Source organism: Pteropus alecto, unplaced genomic scaffold, assembly GCF_000325575.1.
Source record: "Pteropus alecto unplaced genomic scaffold, ASM32557v1 scaffold359, whole genome shotgun sequence".
Classification (NCBI taxonomy): domain Eukaryota; kingdom Metazoa; phylum Chordata; class Mammalia; order Chiroptera; family Pteropodidae; genus Pteropus; species Pteropus alecto.
In genome coordinates, this window is record NW_006443119.1 from 4,489,064 (window position 1) to 4,495,152 (window position 6,089).

At 38.3% G+C, this 6,089-nt stretch overlaps 1 pseudogene; it reads right to left on the reverse strand.

Annotated features, from left to right (window-relative positions):
• Positions 1-5,196: 5,196 nt before the first annotated feature.
• LOC112471873 lies at positions 5,197-5,315 on the reverse strand (annotated as a pseudogene).
• Between the last annotated feature and the right edge of the window lie 774 nt (positions 5,316-6,089).

A 6,089-nucleotide genomic window follows, 5' to 3' on the forward strand; every position in this document is an offset into this window, starting at 1 on the left:
TTTCTATTTTGGTCTGGTCTAGCTCTTTCTCCCTTGCATATTGCAGCTTCCAGCCTATTAGCTAGAGGGTGCCACCCAAGCCAGGGACTGACCTCCACCTCCAGTTAACCTAGGAAACCTGAGAAGACACACCTCTCTTCCCACTGCTTCTCAGCATCTTTCATTTCCCACTTGGGTTCTGGACAGGTGACCAGATGACACAGCCAGCTGTGCATTGGGCTCTGAGGAAGCTAGGGTGGGGTGAAGGGGGAAAATCTACATGCGATTTAACCACAACTTCACCATGCCAAGAGGTGGAAATTGTTAGGGCAGACAGGAGGACTCTGGAGGGAGACTGATGTTTTTTGCCTTTAGGACATGTTCATGTTTGTAGCAAATTGAAACTCCTAAAATTCTTTCGAAGTAGTTAAGTACTTTAAAGGACTTACAGTTCTTACAGTAAGAGCCTGCATAGCTTTCCCCTTCTAAGTTACCTTGGTGGAATGCCAATTCAGATATTAACTACCCTCTACAGCCCCATGGACATGCCCTTTGGAGGATACTGCTGTGGATCAGAAACTGCTGCACAAACCCTTCTGGAGCCTGTTTTTAATTGTTAGCTCACCCTATCCTAGATATTTTTGCTTTAAGCTCTAGCCTGAAAAGAAAATTTGGTGTGGGGATTGTGGGTGGGGGGGAGTAGTTTAGGGAAGGGGCTTGTCACATTTTTCAATTATATTTAGAATACTTCGTCTTTTTAGTTTCCCTTGAATCATTCTATTGCAACTGGGCAACTCATCAGTAATAAGTAGGGAGAGAGTTCCTCAATCACTGTTAATAATTGGGGCAAAGGTCTAGGTTCATTATGGTCCACATTAAGGTTCATTCGATTTTAGAAGTTTTCTAGGAATAAAAGCTTCTTGAAACTGTGGGAGCCAGGAGTCAGGGTTGGAAACTGAGGGAATATGTGCCCAAGTAGACATCAAACTGATATTTGTCAAATGTTCGATCAGGGTGTAGTGTAGCTAGCTCTTTAGGTGAAGTTCTTTATCAGTGAGAATTAAAACCCAAAGATAATCTCTCCTACTTGATTTTTGCCAGTCATGTTTATTTTCTTACTAGGAATCAGAAGACTTTGGTTTAAGTTGCAGCTTTGCCAAGTTGCTAAACATTCTGAACTTTAATTTGCTTATTTGTAAAAAACAAGGTTATATTATCCATCCTCCAAATGGATAATAGTGAAAATGAATGAGAAACTCCCATGTACAGCTTTGTGTGTCTCCATAGCATGTGGGAAAGGTGCTTGGCCACAAAGTGGGGAATTAAAGGGTCTGAATGATCAGCCACTGCCTGGAACATCCAGGGTGACTGTTTACACTCAGCTGGGGCTGATACTGACTTGTGCTACCCTACGAAAGATGATAGATTGGACTTTTTCTAGCTCATGGAGTCCTTCAGAAGGCAGATTGTCCCTCTGTACCTTAGCTGGGGGCTTCATCTCAGCAGGTAGGTCGAGGTCCCTGCTGGCTACACTACTTAAGGGAACTAGAAGCTTCTACCTATTCAAACTGCACCCAGCCCTCATCCCCTTCAGTCTCTAAAGATGCTGTTTCGGGGGCTTGAAGAAGAATATCACAGGACTGGGGGCAGGATTTTCTACATTGGTAAAAATTCCTCTGTATTCGATGACAGCTTGCTTAATACATGAGCGATAACTCCTAATTTATGAACATCATAATTACTGTATTTAAAACGTAGAATATAAAGTAGAAATTGCTGTTTTTTTATAAAGTTACTTTATTGTTAAACTCAAATTCTTCACAGGTTTGGAGCTGATCATAATTACAAAGTATGTCAGCAGGATGTATCTTATTTATTATTGTATTCTCAGTGTCTGAAATATGGTAGAAATTTGATAAATATATTTGAAAGAATTGATGCTGACTTAGATTGGCTATAAATTATGTAGATAGAAAAGAGAAAGAGACGTAGCTCCTAGGGACCACAAACACAGGCAGTGTCTTCATGTACTAATTCATTTACTTTACAAATATTCATCAAGCACCCATTTTGTGCCACTTTTCATATTCTAGGCACTGAGATCCAAAGTAGCAGTGCCCACTTCTGTCACAGAGTGCTTATTCCCATGGCAGAGATAAAAAATAGATAGATAAATAACTTTATGATAGAACTGTAGGTAGAGATACTGTAGGCCCCCCTTATCCACGGTCTCGCTTTCCTTGGTTTGGGTTTCACTTTCCTCGGTTTCAGTTTCCTGTGGTTAACCACGATCTGAAAATATTAAATGGAAAATTCCAGAAATAAACAATTCATAGGTTTTAAACTGCATGCCATTCTGAGTAGCATGATGAAATCTCACACCCTCTCACTTCGTCCTGCATGGGATATGAATCATCCCTTTGTCCAGCATATCCATACTTTATACACTACTCTTCCATTAGACACTTTAATAGTATCTCAGTTATCAGATTGACTATCATGGTATCACAGTGCTTGTGTTCAGATAATCCTTAATTTAATAAGGGTCCCAAATCCATCCACATAACTTTTATTACAATATATATTTTTATAATTGTTCTATTTTATTAGTTATTATTGTTAATCTCTTACTGTGCCTAATTTTAAATTAACAGAGGCATGTGTATATAGGGAAGAACAGTATATATAGTGTATTATATATACTATATATCCCTTATATTACATATATGGGATTAGTGTATTTGCTGGAGGAGCTTAACTGATGCTAAGAGGTAGAATGGTGTGAAGCATGCTGATCACAGAAGACCTTTCACAGGAGATCACATTTGAGTGAAGAATGAATGAAGCAAAGGAGATCAATGAGATCTAGGGAATGGGTATTCCAAACAGAAAGACAAGAACGAAAACTCTAAGGTGGGCACAAACTTGATGGCTTTGAGGGAAAGCACAAAGGTCAGCATGGTTGGAGTGGAGGGAGTGATGGGAGAGTTAAGTTCAGAGATTAATATGGGCCTGTCGTTTAGGACAATATTCTCAACCTATTGCATCCAAATGTGCCTTGTATAATAAGTTCAGTATTTTCTCACTTCTCCTTTACTATCCTGCAATAGAATTCATAGATAATATAAACTTTTTACTCACATAATTAAAAGAAATCAATATATCTTAGTTGTAATATGAGAAAAAATAAAAGGAAATGAACATAGTAAAAATGATGTTTGGCCTGCCCCACACAGGGGTGCCTGGCATACTCTAGTTTTAAAAGTACAGAAGTAGATTAATATTAAAAATGAGTTTGTGATCCCTGAATATCCACTCAGAGATGAAGAAGAGATAGTCTAGAGACAGTTTAAGTAGATAGAAACCTGACAGGGAATAAACATGAATTCATTTATACATTCAACAAATATTTGTTTAGTACCTACTATAGGTACTGGGATACAGTAATTAACAAAAAGAGACAGAAATTATCACACAAATATATGTAAAATTGTAACTATGAATGAAGGAGAGATCAATGGAGCAAAGAGAGTTTATGTCAGGGAGATGACCTCTTTAGAGAAGCTTTCTACAGGAAGTGTCTCTTGACTTGAGTCTGAGAGATCAGTAGGAATAACAAGGTAAAGAATGAAAGAATGAGCTTTCCAGACAGGAGCAGAGCACAGAGGTCTTGTGTGGGGAGGAAGAACAAAGCATTGAAGAGCAGGTGTGGTTTGACTGCAGAGAATGAGGTAGAGGTAGCAAGAAACGAAGTTGGAGAGAGAGGCAGGAAGCTGACCCCAGAGGGCCTTGTAGTAACTGTAGGGGGTTTTGTCCTTATCCAAAAGACAAGGGAAAACCACAGAAGGGTTTTAGGCCAGAGAATAACATGATTAGATTTTCATTTTAGAAAGATTACTCCAGCTGCAGTTCCAAGAACAGAGGAAGGGTGCCCGAGGTAGATTCTGGAACTAAATTAGCAGTTATTTCCAGTAGTTGTGAGAACTGATGTTAGCTTGGATTAGGGGAATGATGATGGTGTTGCTGATGGTAATGGTGGAGATAGAGAGAAGAAGAGGGGTTTTAGAGATATTTGTGAGCTGAAATGTGCAGGATTTGGTGATGAAATGGAAATGACAGAAAGAGGAAGGAATTGACAAAGATGGTGTCAATGTATCTGACTTGCATACCATTGACCAAAATAGGAAACACTGGAAGAAGAAAAGGTTTAGAGTAGAAAATAGTGAGTTTTGAGCTTAAAATTTGAGGTGCTTTTTTGATATCCAAGAGATGTCAAGCACGTGTAGAGTTGAAAGCTGGGTCAGAGTCTGAACCGATGGTTTGATTTGGGAAGTCATCTGCACGTTGGTGAAATTTGAAGCTATAATATAAATGAGATGACCTAGAAGAAAATGTAGAGTGAGAAGAAATGCTTAAAAGTGAGCTGAAAGGAACTGTTTGTGATAGCAGAGTAGAGAAGAGTTAAAAAAAGAAGTGGCCAAGAGTTAGGAGGGAAACCAGAATATTATTGCTTCCAAGGATATGTGAAGGGAACGTTCAAGAAGGGACTTGGTTGGGCACCGCATACTTCTGAGAAGTCAAGAACTATTATAACTAACAATTGCCCCTTAGATTAAGTGACATGGAAATAAGTGGTGGCAGACGTTTCAGTTTCTATGGAGTATTAGGGCAAGAAACAAGACTGAAGTGGACTGCAGAGGGAATGGAAGGTGAGGATGTGGAAGATATTACAAATAAGCAACTCTTAGAAGTTTGGTTGAGAAGGAGTGAAGAGAGGGTGGTAAGCTGGAAAGCATAGGAGGCAAACAAGAAAACCTTTTTTGTTGCTGTTTTTCCTTATTTTAAAACATTTTAATTTTGAAAATTTTCAAACATAAATGAAATTAGACAGAATAGCGATATTTACCCATTACTCAGTTTCAGCACTAACACTTGACCAAACTTGTGTCTGTACCTATTTTATATACTTTTTAGTAGGAGAGACAAGCTAATTTGAAAGCTATTGAGGAGAGTTTGAATATTCAAGAGAGAGAGAAGGAGAAAAAATAGGCATAAATGATAGACAAGATCTCTAAGAAAGTGACAGGGGAATAGGATAAGGACATTGGTGAAGGGATTAACTTTTTTTTTTTTTTTTTTTAGGCGAGGCAACCCTTGGTTGACCTCACAGATCGCAAGGACCTTGCCAGCTTATAATTCCTTACTTTTTATTTTTTATGCCTACAGCACCTGTTCTTCCTAGATGGTCTCTCATCCAAGTACTAACCAAGCCTGATCTTGCTTAGCTTCTGAGATCAGATGGGATCAGGCTTATTCAGGGTGGCATGGAAATAGACAGGATTAACTTTAAGAAACCGCACAGGGGCTCCGCTGTTGCCATAGGAGGTAAAGCAGGTGAGATGACGAGATGTGTGCAGATGTGTATTTACATGTTTAACATCATCTCAAAGATAAGAAAATTTCCCCTGATGATGGAGGTAGCTTCTCTTCCTCCTCCTCCTCTTCTTCCTTCTCTCTTTTTTAAATTAAGTAGTCATGTTATCTTCAGAGAATCTCTTTTTTAAATTAAGTAGTCATGTTATCTTCAGAGAATAACTGGGAAAAAGAGGATGTTGGATGTTTGAAGAAAGCATAGAAAGTTGGATTAGCTGTTGTGGGAGAGAATGATAAAATAGAGAAATGTGGACTGTTTACTAGACGATGTTAAAGACTCATTTGGAGGAGATGGACTAGCTCTGAGAAACAAAATTAATATATCTCTATATCTCTCTATATCTCTATCTCTTTATCTCTATATCTATATATAAATATATACATAAATATCTATCTATCTATCTATCTATCTATCATCTATCTATCTACCTATCTATAATGTATCTGGCTTATTAATGTTCACCTTCATAATAGTAACATAAAACCACATAATAGTGTTCTTGTTGCTCTATTTCCTAGTGGAAGAATGTGTCTATGCACATGTATGTGTGTTTTACAGGGGGTCTGGATTCCACAATCTCCTGGGGGGGAAAAAAAATATGTCTCAAAAGGGAGATGATTTTCTTAAAATGGTGTCTCTAAGAGTACATTGTCACTTGTGTTTCACATTAATTGGT